The 12,398-nt window shown below is 34.0% G+C and overlaps 1 protein-coding gene across 1 annotated transcript in view; it reads right to left on the bottom strand.

Moving 5' to 3' along the window:
* The window catches only part of PRKAA2 (protein kinase AMP-activated catalytic subunit alpha 2), a 67,682-nt gene that overhangs the window by 47,371 nt on the left and 7,913 nt on the right, over positions 1–12,398 (bottom strand). The window lies entirely within an intron of this gene.

Below are 12,398 nucleotides of genomic sequence, written 5' to 3'. Positions count from 1 at the left end.
TTTATGGATGCTTTCCAATTCTGACACATTTTTCTTGATGCACAAGATGCAGGACGTCACATAGCTGTATTATAGATAAGTAAATAAATGATTGTTTTACACAAAGAGAAGATTATAATTTTTCAAATTTCCAGTATCACTCCCAAATGAAGCCCAGCATTTTTTACCATAAGCACAGATTCTATAAATTTTATAAAGCACAGTTTGGAACACTTCTCTATTACTCCTTAGTAATTCATACCACATACTTCCTCATTTGATTTTAATATATCATGGTTAAACACATTATCATAACTAATAATTCAAAAGAAATTATTAAAAAATAAATTGATGTTGGTCCACAGTGGCAATAGTCTCAGTTACTTGGAAGGCTGAGATGGGAAGGTTGCTTGAGTCTAGGAGTTCAAGTACGGCATGAGCAACATAGCAAGACCTCATCTCTATATAAATAAATAAATAATTTTAAAAAATTAAATTACTGATTTTATGCCTGAATTATAAGCCTGAATTATAAACAAAGAGTTGCCAAAGTGTCTTCCTATTGTAAAGACTACAGAAATATTGTATAATTTGATGGTGTCAAAGAAAGGAAAGCTTTAGTCCACAAAAAGAACCATATGCTCCACTGGACTAGTAGCTACATGTGTTATTTCCCTTGCCTCTACAGAGATCCTGGCCTACATACAAAATCTGTTTGTAAGCTACTTTTTTGGTGCTTAAAAAGTTTTCTCACTGGAATCATATAGCATTTGTAATGCTCCCAGGAAATTATTAGCCTACATAAGTAAAATTAACTCTATCACATTTTTTCTGTACAGAATAGATAAAATCAATTCTATTACTGTATTAACAAACACAGCTGGAAGAAGTTTCTTAAAATTTTCAGAGTATGCTTGGGGTGGTCTGACTTAAAACTTAGGCTACCAAAATATACACTAAATCCTTTAGAAGGGTCACCAAGTGAAAGCACATGAGAGACTACAAAGAAATGGACATAATCCTTCAGATTGTCTAGAGTAGTTAATGTATAATCCAGGTCTTTTCCCAGAAGTATGCACAAACTTCAGGTAACAAGCTCCAGTGTGACTGGTAACAGGGTTATTTAACGATAGTTAATGATTCTTTCCTACAAATATGGGAAGGACAACTATTAATAGAAGGTATATGTCTGTCTACATGTGTGCATACATGCTAAACATTTTACATACACTGTTTCATTTTAAGCTTATATCAACCCTGTAAGGAAATTTTTATATATGAGGAAACTAAAGCTTAGAGAAATTTAAAATGACTAGTAATACTGTGTTTCCCCGAAAATGAGACCTACCCGTAAAATAAGTCCTAACAGGATTTCTAAGTTTTTGCGCAATATAAGCCCTACCCAGAAAATAAGACCTAGTGGTGGCTATGCAGCAGTTCTGCACAACCCATGCATTTCCTCGAGGAGCGGTAAAGAAGAGGAGCAGCCCTTCTCATTTGCCCTATGAGAGCTCTATTGCTCAACATGAGACATCGGGGCCAATGGTTCTAAAGGAAATAAGAGTGTAAGAAATTCAGGATGGAATTTGGGGGTTGGTAAGTTATGATGATGTTCCAGAAGAAGACAACTTAACTTATATTTGAATAAATGTAAATTGTTGTACTGTACTTAAAAAAATAACACATCCCCTGAAAATAAGCCCTAGACTGTCTTCTTGAGGAAAAATAAATATAAGACCCTGTCTTATTTTCAGGGAAACACGGTAGACAAAATCAGTATTTAAATCCAGGTTCTTAATGATTATGCTACACTGTATTCCATGGTTACCCAATAAAAGATTAACTCAATGTCTAAAATAACACTATCATATTGAAAGTATTCTAGAATCTAAACACTATATATAATATTAATTTGGGATTGAGAGGAATGACACTCAGAATTTCAAGCTTTCGGGACATAGCCTTCTAGTTAACAGTGAAATTTTTGGCTGCTCAGGTTACAATGTTCCCCTCATGGTTCTAATAGTGTTAGGGCCAGACCTTGAAAGTGGCAATTAAGTTTAAAGAGTGGGGGGAAAAAAGTTGGGAACAAGAAAGAATGAAGCAAGGAATGAGCATAGATCAATTCTAGGCTCTGATGGAAGGCACACTAATCAGTGCTTAGCCAGCTCCACAATCTCCTTTTCTGTAGACCCCAGGATTGGAAACTTCTCTTTCCACGAACTGCTTTTGACCAAAATGTCCATACATTATGAAATATTTCAGTAGTAAGAAAAATTAGTCTTCTGTACACCCTCCAGTTACCAGTAAGGCAAACTGATTGAAATGGAAAGCAAGGAGGAAGATTCAAAAATTTTTTATGATGGTGTTGGACAGAAGTTTTGAGAGTCAGGTCAAATTATGGTACCACACAGAATGAAGGCTCTACTGACATTAGGAAGCCAGAGCCCATCCTATACTCATAGTATGCTATGCACTTAGTTAGAAAATTGGGATAAGGAGGTAATTAAAATGATTTATGTAATATTGGAGGACTTCATATAGTTTTGTAGGTATATAGTATTTATGTAATATATATATAGGCCTCTCCCTATGGTTCCTGTATCATCATTCACCATTCCCTCACTTCAAATGTTAAAGTTCAAGTTATTTAGAACTTCCTGGAATTCCCCTAAGTACTGTGCTCGCTCTCATATTCTGGCCAAATACATGCCTAGTTCATGATAAGCATTCAGTAAATTTCAAAGGAATAAATGAATGTGGTTAAATATGTGAATCATTTGCATCCCCAATCACCAATCTCCAATGCTTCACCTGTCTATGTCTAATTTGTCCTTAAAATTCAGCTCAAGTACCATTTCTTCCAGCAAGCATTCCCTAACTACCCACTCCTATTTCCCAATTCATTCTAACAACTCAAATGTCTGGATTAAATAACTCTCTGATATACTCCCTGGTGGCTCTTAACATCAAGTTCTGTAATTAATTACCTATTTTGCTGCTACTGTTGTTACTGATCTCTGTCTTTACACCAACCAGCTCCTTCAGAGCAGGGTCTGTGTCTCATTTATCACTGATCCTCATCATCTGGCACAGTGCCTGACTTTACAACCAACACTCAGTAACTATTTACTATATGCATAAAATGCATGACTCACAGCAATATTTGGGGTGCATCAACATATGATTTACACTTTCTGTTCTACTAGTATTGCTGCTTTAGAATTTGAGAGGAGTATGCCAATTGGGTGTGTTAGTCACTCTCATATCTGAAGCAAACCAACAAGTATCAATCAAAGAAAAGGCATCATCTATTATTTATTCCAAGTCCCAAGGAATCCTATGTGATGCTGCATTCCAGAAGCTCCTAATTATGGAAAAGTATTGACAGAAGAAAAAATAACCATCAGCACCAGGACTACAAATTACTTAAAGTCTAGGCATAACAAAAGAAGCTACACGTCTTACAGAAAAACAGGGGGGAGACCCAGGGTCAACAAACATAAACATGTCCTCAATATTACTCATCAGGGAAATGTAAATTAAAACCCAATGCAAAACAATACCATAACATATCCACCACAACAGCTACCACAAAAAAGACAGACAATACCATGTATTGGTGAGGACACAAAGCAACTGGAACTATATCCTGGTGGGAATATAAATTAGTGAAAACACTTTGGAAAATGACAGATTGGTGCAAAATGTATAGTAACTATTAAAACTGAACATGTATATACTCTATGACTCAGTGATTCTACTCCTAAGTGTATAACCAACAGAAATGCATAAACAGGGAGTGCATCAAGATCTTTATAAGAAGAACTCAATGCTGCTGGTCCACTTAAACTTTATGTTCAAGTTTTCATAAATCTTTCAAATTAAGAAGGTGCTTTCAAAATTATTTTGAAGAACCAATGACTATATATGTAAGACACATTTGCCTAAAAAATATATTATTAGCTGGGAGAAAACACCTGATTAAATCAGCAATAAAAGGATATGGTAATATCCCTGAAAAATGATTTCACACTTAATCAATGTAAAACATCATCCTAAATAAGCCTTTCGAGGATCACTTTAAAAATTAGTGTGCTGTGTGGTTACAACCTTGTGAAGCTTATAACTCTACAAGACAAAGAAAAAAAAACTTGTAGCTGTAATGTTATATTAGCGGGTATCTGTTACAGTATTGTACATGGACTCAAAAGTACTGAATCTCAAATAACTTAAATGGAAATGAATACAGCACTCTAGAAAACCGTGGTAGATGATTCAAAAAGTAAACCTGGTAATGACAGAAACCTGAAATGTGAAGTAGAAAAAAATGGTATTTCTAAAATATTTATGTATGTGATTTTAAATACATGTTTTTCTAAAATAATAAAATGATATAAATAGAAAAAAGCATGTATAAGAACATGTAAAGCAGCATTATTCACCACAACCAAGATGTAAAAACTACCCAAATGCTCATCGAAAACAGAATGAATAATGGAATAATCCTAACACACTACTACACAGCAATGAAAATGAACAAATTACAACTACATATGGCAATATGGATAAATATAACAAATATAATCTCAAGTAAAAGAAGCCAGACACAAATATGATTCTGTTTCTATAAAGTTCAAAAACAGGTAAAACTATACGTGGACAGTGGTTCCCCTTGATGGGAGGGAATGAAAAAGTAGGTGATATGGGACAAAGAGGTTTCTGGGACACTGGTCGTTTTCTGTATCTTTAAGTAGTGGTTACATGGGTATGTTCGCTTTGTGAAAACTCACTGAGGATTTAGCTAAAAGATCACTTAGAATGCATGTACTTTTTTGTATATGTGATACAATAAAAAAAAGTTAAGAAAGAACATTTGAAGGACACTATATACCTAAGCTATGACAAGCCAAGGGATACCATATGTATCAGGAAGCCAGGCCTTTTTGGAGGTCAGCGACCTTTACTCACACTTGTATACCATGAAGAGCTTTAACTCTGGAAATCAGAAGGGTCATCTAAAGCACATATTTTCTGACCCCTACCATCACCAGACTCTTGCCAAAACAACACAAGCCTGATTTCTCCTTCACCCATGGTGAAACAAAACACAGTCTCATTGCTTCTCTCGAAATTTCATTTCCCTGAAAATCCTTTAAAGTTCTCTAAAGGACGGTTCTAAAAACGAAGCAAAAGATTTTTCCTTCTGATCTACCACTGATTAAATAAGTACCATACTAAGCAATACACACACACACACACACACATATATATATATATATATAAAATCTAATTCCCCAAAACTCTATAAGGTAAATATTATGATGCCCAGTTTACAGATGAGGAAACTAAGAATTAGTAGTCAGTCAGTGATAGGATGATATGTCTGCTTTCAACACCCCAGCTCAAAATTCATGCTACTTTACCTCTCAATAACCAGGCTCTCTTGATTATAACATAGCAAGAGTACTCATTTACATGCTTATCCTCTTATTTCCAGCATTAGATTCAAGAAATTAGGGCACAGGGAAGGGATGGAGTCTAGCAGTGATAGACTAAGAGACTAGACTAGAGTCTAGCAGTAATAGACTAAGGAGGGAAGAACAAAGCATGAGAATAATCAAGTAAGGAGAACTGCTATGTTCAGTTAAAGAGAAAGGCTGGGGCATAGCAGTTGTCTGTACTATGGATAAGATATACTAAAATTATTCATTAAGAGGTGCTTAAAGTCAAGAAAATAAAACATGGACTGTAACAGTCTTAGTAATCTCTAAATCCAATGACATGTAACGGGCATTTAAGTTTTATTAAAAGAATGAACTCAATCCAACTATCCAGAAAGACCTTTTTCTGCTATTTTTCCTACCCTGTTAATCTGTGCATTCATTCATTCATTCATCAAACGTGCTCAGAGTGTTTGATGCATACTAGACATTGCCTCCAATGCTGAAAATAAATGGGGCTTGCATTCTGGTGGAAATAAATAATAAACAAATATATAATAGTGATAAATGAAGACAATAAAGCAGAGTAAGTGAATGGGGTGGAGGCAGGAAAATAGACTATTTTAAGTAGATCAGGAAAAGCCTGAGGATGTGACTTTTTTAGTAAAGACTGCTCTATACCTAACTTTTTTGATTACATGATATGCTATATTTTGTTTTATTGTTAAAACAAGTGTTTATATTGGCTTTGAATTGTAACTTTAAAATAATCTTTTAAAACTTAAGTTAATCTAGGATTCCAGAGAAAAATCAATTTAATTTTTATAATCATTTAAGATAAAAAACAAAGTCAGAAAAAAGTTTACCAGTATAAAAGAGGTGATTTTAAACTGCTATAAAAGGTATTAGCATTTAGGTCAGGGATAAAAGATTTGAAAAAATGTTCTTAGATGTCCTCACACCAGATGTACAGTAGATTCTGCCAGGAACACTTATCCCAAAGCTTCTGAAATCATGCCCTCTCCTTTCTTTCCAACTCTGGTCCTTATGTGTCTACTTTCTGTGTTTCTCTTATTCCACATGCTTCATCTTCTTCTTGTTCACCTTCCTTTCTTTTCCTGTCTTCAAGTATCCCCGCTGCCATCCTCATTAATCACCCCTAACTGAATAATTTTGTTGTTCAATGTATGTTATGTTCCATAAAAATGTTAGAGTTGTGGAATGATTTACAAATCTCTCTAAAACAAACAAACACACACAACTGTTTTTTATCTCTAGGGCTTTTAGGTTTCTTTTAAAGATTACTCCAGAGGTTACAAAATGTGTCCTTAACTTGCTACAGTCTAATATAAATTTGTACTTTTATATTTCCCAAAGCAAGGACTTTAGAACACTTCAATTCTATTTTTCCCTTTCACAATTTTTCTGTTATTGCCTTATTTTGTGCCCACATATATTTTAATTTAAACCTCACAACATGAGGTTGTATTGTATTTTGTATTGTCAGTATCTATATTATTACCCACATATTTACCCTTTCCAATGCTCTTCATTTCTTTTTGCATTTCTTGTTTACATCTGGGATAATTTTCTTTCTTGCTAAAGAACTCCCTTTGGTGTGCCCTTTATTGTGGTTGGGTTGGTGACAAATTCTCTCAATTTATGTTTACATGAAAGTGTATTTTGCCTTTATTTTTGAAGGATATTTTTGTTGGGTATAAAATTATGGACTGTTTCTTTCACCTCTTTGATGATATCATTCCATTGCTTTCTTGCTTTATTTTTTTTTATTTTTTGAGAAGTCAGCTTATTATTGTTCCTTGTTTTTTTCCTCTGGCTTGCTTTTAAGATGTTCTGAACACTTTTTCTCATCTCCGCATGAATAGATTTAGTCTACTCCAGCACAGGGAAGCATCAAAAAAAAGGAACTGGTTTTGAGCAGTTTCACAATGATGTGCCTAGTAATGGTTTTCTTATGTATATTCTGCTTGGGCTACTGAAATTATGGCTTGATGTGTTTAATCAGTTTTAGAAAATTTTCTGCCATTATCTCTTCAAATAGTGGTTCTGTTCCATTCCTTCTCTCCTCCTCTTCTGGAAGTGTGTAATGTTTTGTATGACCTTCAGTGGCCTTGGATTCAAAATAAAATTTATACCCAAATATGGTAATCTAATACCAGTTTTACTTATCCTTTTAGAAGAATTTAGGCTGGAAATAAAATATCAAGATAGTATAAATCAAATATATTCTTCATCAAGAGTCCTTAAAACATCCAGCTGCTACTTCCCAGCCCCCTCATCACACAGAGGCACACTAGGTTGTGAGATTGTGGGACTTACATGAGTGGATACAGTCTACTCTAGCTTACATAAGCCTCAAATAGAAACAACATCATATAATAGCCCATTCCTGAATGTTCTAAGCCTACTGCCAGGGTGTATGAGTTTGAAGAAACACCTTAAACGAAAGCTGGAGGTCTGCTTCCCTATATATTTAATGCTGGTAAAAACAGTGAACTAAAAATGTAGTCCCTTGGAGTATAACACGTCCGTTCATAGTCTTCCCAGTCCAGATGCAACTGATATCTCAGGTCATTTCACAATAAATAATGTTGTTGGTAATAGCACTAACAATTCATGTTTATCTTGGTATATATCCTGAGAAACTGTATTAAAAGAAAATAAACCTGCAGTTATCTTTCCACAGGCAAAAAATGTAAGCCTCCAATTAATTTTTCCTATATGGATTCTAATAATACAGGTTATTAGACTTTTCACTGTGTTCCCATATGCGTCTTATACTTTCCTTTCATGTTTTTGTTGATCCTTTAGTCTTGGTTATTTTCTTCTGACTTGTCTTCCAGTTCACCAATCCTCTCTTCAATAGAATCTAATCTGCTATTAAACCATCTAAAGAGTTCTAATTATATTATTGTATTTTTCAGGTCTAGAATTTCCTTTATTCTTTTACAGATTCCAGTCTTCCAGTCTTCCACTAAAATTCTCCATTTGGAAATATCAGTTATTTTAAAGTCCATGTCTAGGCCAGGCGTGGTGATGCACGCCTGTAATCCTAGCAGTCTGGGAGACTGAGGTAGGTGGATTGCTCGAGGTCAGGAGTTCGAAACCAGCCTGACCAAGACCCCATCTCTACTAAAAATAGAAAGAAATTAATTGACCAACTAAAAATATACATACAAAAAATTAGCCAGGCATGGTGGTGCATGCCTGTAGTCCCAGCTACTCGGGAGGCTGAGGCAGTAGGATTGCTTGAGCCCAGGAGATTGGAAGTTGCTGTGAGCTAGGCTGATGCCACGGCACTTACTCTAACCTGGGCAACAAAGTGAGACTCTGTCTCAAAAATAATAAAAACAAATAAAAAATAAAGTCCATGTCTGATATATTTATTACCACCTATAACTCTGTTTTGATCATATTGGCCCTACCCCCTAGAATGCTGAACTTTGTGTATGAAAACCTATAGAAGCTCTGACTGATTTTATTCTCCTCTAGAGAAGAAAGGCAGGATGCAAATCCCAAAGAAGATTAAGATGATTCTAAACAGGATTTTAGTCTTCAGAAGATTGTAACCCCAAACCCAACTATTTATCAGGGACTCCCTTAATAAGCTGTAAACTCTAACTTTTGTCTCCCCAAGATTCAAACTATGCTTAGGTCTTCTGCCTTTTAGCCACTTGATATAGTTGGGATGTTTCTCCTCTCCAAATCTCACCATGAAATTTGATCCCCAATGTTGGAGGTGAAGCCTAATTGGAGGAGTTTAGGTCATGGGGACAGATCCCTCATGAATAGATTAATGCTCTCCCTGGAGGGGAGTCAATTCTCACTCTATTAGTTCCCATGAGAGCTGGTTGTTAAACCAAGCCTAACACCTCCCTCCCCTCTGTCTTGCGTCCACTCTCTTGCCATGTGATTCCTGCACATACCAACTCTCCTTTGCCTTCTACCATGAGTGGAAGCTTCCTGAAGCCCTCATGAGAAGCAGATGTTGGTGTCATGCTTCTTGTACAACATGCAGAACCATGAGCCAAATAAAACTAAATTACCCAGCCTCAGGTATTCCTTTAGAGCAAAACCAAAGAACTAAGATACTACCACTGCTATCGCCTAGGTTCTTACATTTCCTATTCCTATGAATTAGCAAATGACTCAAAGAGAAAAGCCAACCAGAATGTCAGACTCATTCCAATGCATTTTCCTATTCACTAGGATATTGAACATTGCCTTCAAACAGATTTTTAAATTTTCTCTAATGTTTCTAATTGTCTTGATTAGAAGGTTAATTTAATACAAGTTAAAAGTCATAGCCAACATGAAAGTAAATGGCACTAGAAAAAATGTATACAACAATGAAATATTAAAGTTAAAATGACTTTATAGATTATCTATGCCAACCTTCCATTCAAGCTAAGAATTCTGTAGTAGCAATCTTGATAGATAACTATTCAGTAACTAAGTAAAGGTGTTAATTGACAGAAATCTCACTCACCTGTGGTACTTCTTGTACCACTTCCAGACAAATCTTCTTGATAGAAAATACCCATTATTCTAGTCTATGATTTGCTTCTTTAATACATTCACCCAATAGACATAATTCTATTTTTCAAAGCATCATTGATTATGGTGGCTCCTTTTCCAGATGATCATAATTTAGCTATTTAAAAACAGCTATCACACCTAAAATTTATTTCCTAGTGTGAAAAACATCACATTTCCTTTACCATACTTCACATGGAATACTTCCCTCACCATTATGAATAAAATATAATTGGCTAAGTTTTCTTCCTCCAAATTGTGGTGCTAAGAACTGAAACCAATATTCAAAATCTGGCTTACCCAAAATATAGCAGAATTATACTACCACTACAACTACCAACTAATATGGCTCATACCCATCTATTTTCCATCCAGTAACCATTTTTACATTTAAGCATTCATAATATATATTTCCTAGCCTTGTGGTCACCTAAAACTCCAACATCTTAGGAACTACTACTAACTGTTCTATTCTTTTAAGCACCTGTTTTTTGTTTTTGTTTTTAGCCTAAGTGTTAGATTTCACACTGGTCCCCATTGAATTTCACCTTCTTGGTTTTCACCACCATCCAGTTGATATAATTTTAAATTCTGATTCTGTGATTTGTCTATTAATTATTTCATCTAGCTTTGTGCCATCCCAAATAGAAATTCTTACTATAATTAGTAGATCTGAGTCTACACCAAAATCATTTACAAAAATTTAAATATGGTCAATGGCAGAGATTTCTCTTTATCTTGACATTTAATTTATTTGGGAATAGAAGTTCAGCAGCAATAAATCATCTAGAACATATTTCTTTATCTTATCCACAAGGCTACTATAAGATACAACGTCAAATTTCTTGCTAAAATCAATTTAGTATATAGTATAGCTGTCATATTATCTGTGAATGAGTAGAGCACTGAAATACATTACAAGGGGGCCTATTGTAAATCTGAGTAAAAGGTGGATTCATATCATTTAACTTAGATTTCAAATGTGCAACAAAAATCGTTTAAGCAAATTTTGCGATAAATATTTCCCACTTTATTTTAAAATTAGTAAATCATCTGTTGTAGTATCTATTACCACATTATTAACACTGGTAAATATATTTTGCTTAAAACCTGACTAAACACAGCAAATGCTTAATATATATTGGTTGTATTACTCCATTAATTAAGGCTGGGAGAACTAAAATCAATTATGAAATACCATATAGTCCTAAATTATACCCAAGCACATTAATAAAGAAAATGAAAATAACTAATACAGTATTGCCCAAATAAATTATTTAGAAAAAAAGCAAATTTTATGGTATGCTTTAAAATTTTAGTTTTATTATTTTCAATTATTACAGCCAGATTTAGTTGCCTTATAGTTTAGAAACTGAGAGATATTGAATGAAAACATATTGCTCATCATGTTTTTAATAGTACATAAAATGTATAAAATCATATGAAGAGGATTCTGAAAAAACAAAATATTTTAATAAATTAATACATTAACATTCAGAGTAAGAGACATATAGTAATAGCAAGATTTGATAAATTACATATAAAAGGCTGTTTTAAAAAAATCTAAAGGCAGATAAAAAAGAATTATTAAAAGTTTAAAAACAAAGACACCACCCAAAGAAATACACAAAATTTATCATAGGCAAACACTGTCAAACATAAGACACCACTTAAGCAAGAATACTGTTCCCTTGAAGGGGTGAAGAAGACTTCTATTATTAGCAGAGATAAGAACTGCCTGAAATTCCTTCCTTAATAGCATCCTACTAAAAATAAAACAGTTCACCACATTTCAAAATAAACACATTGGTTTGCATGTGTATTTCAATCACTTAAATAATAGATTAAAATATAAACCTGATTCAAGATTTATATTTCTCTAACATTTGCATTTAATAAATATACCAGGTAGACTTGCTCTCATTTTTATAAAACAGTCAATATTTTAAAGGTCTTGTGCCACCCACTTATTATCTTTTAAAGGATTTGAGATTAGATCTTCCTGCTAGGTCATCAAATTAAATTATCTGCTTGGCTTGCAAAATTAACTACTTTCTCCACAAAATATTTTCCCTATCATCAAGGAAACCATGGGAATCTCAGAAGAATAAATGGGGCTGTATATTATCATTACAAAGCAGTATCAAATATTTTCAGGAAAGCTAACATGGACTACAAGATAAGTGAACATTTTGGCATGTTTTTACAAAAAACAAATAAAAGCAGTAATGTGTCGGCATGGGAAAGGGAGAGAGACCATAGTACTGAAGTAATCACCTCAATATATGCTCGAACTACAAAAATCTTTCTAATTTACGTAGATATGTTAAGAGAAAGTTTGGTACATAGGCATTTTCAGCTCAGAGTGCATTCTGTATAGTTAAAAACAAAAAATTAACCTTTATTTATTTTGGTTCT

The sequence above is a fragment of the Microcebus murinus genome, chromosome 2 (assembly GCF_040939455.1).
Source record: "Microcebus murinus isolate Inina chromosome 2, M.murinus_Inina_mat1.0, whole genome shotgun sequence".
Classification (NCBI taxonomy): Eukaryota; Metazoa; Chordata; class Mammalia; order Primates; family Cheirogaleidae; genus Microcebus; species Microcebus murinus.
The sequence above is the reverse complement of the archived record's forward strand: the minus strand, read 5'-3'. Positions and strand labels throughout refer to the sequence as shown.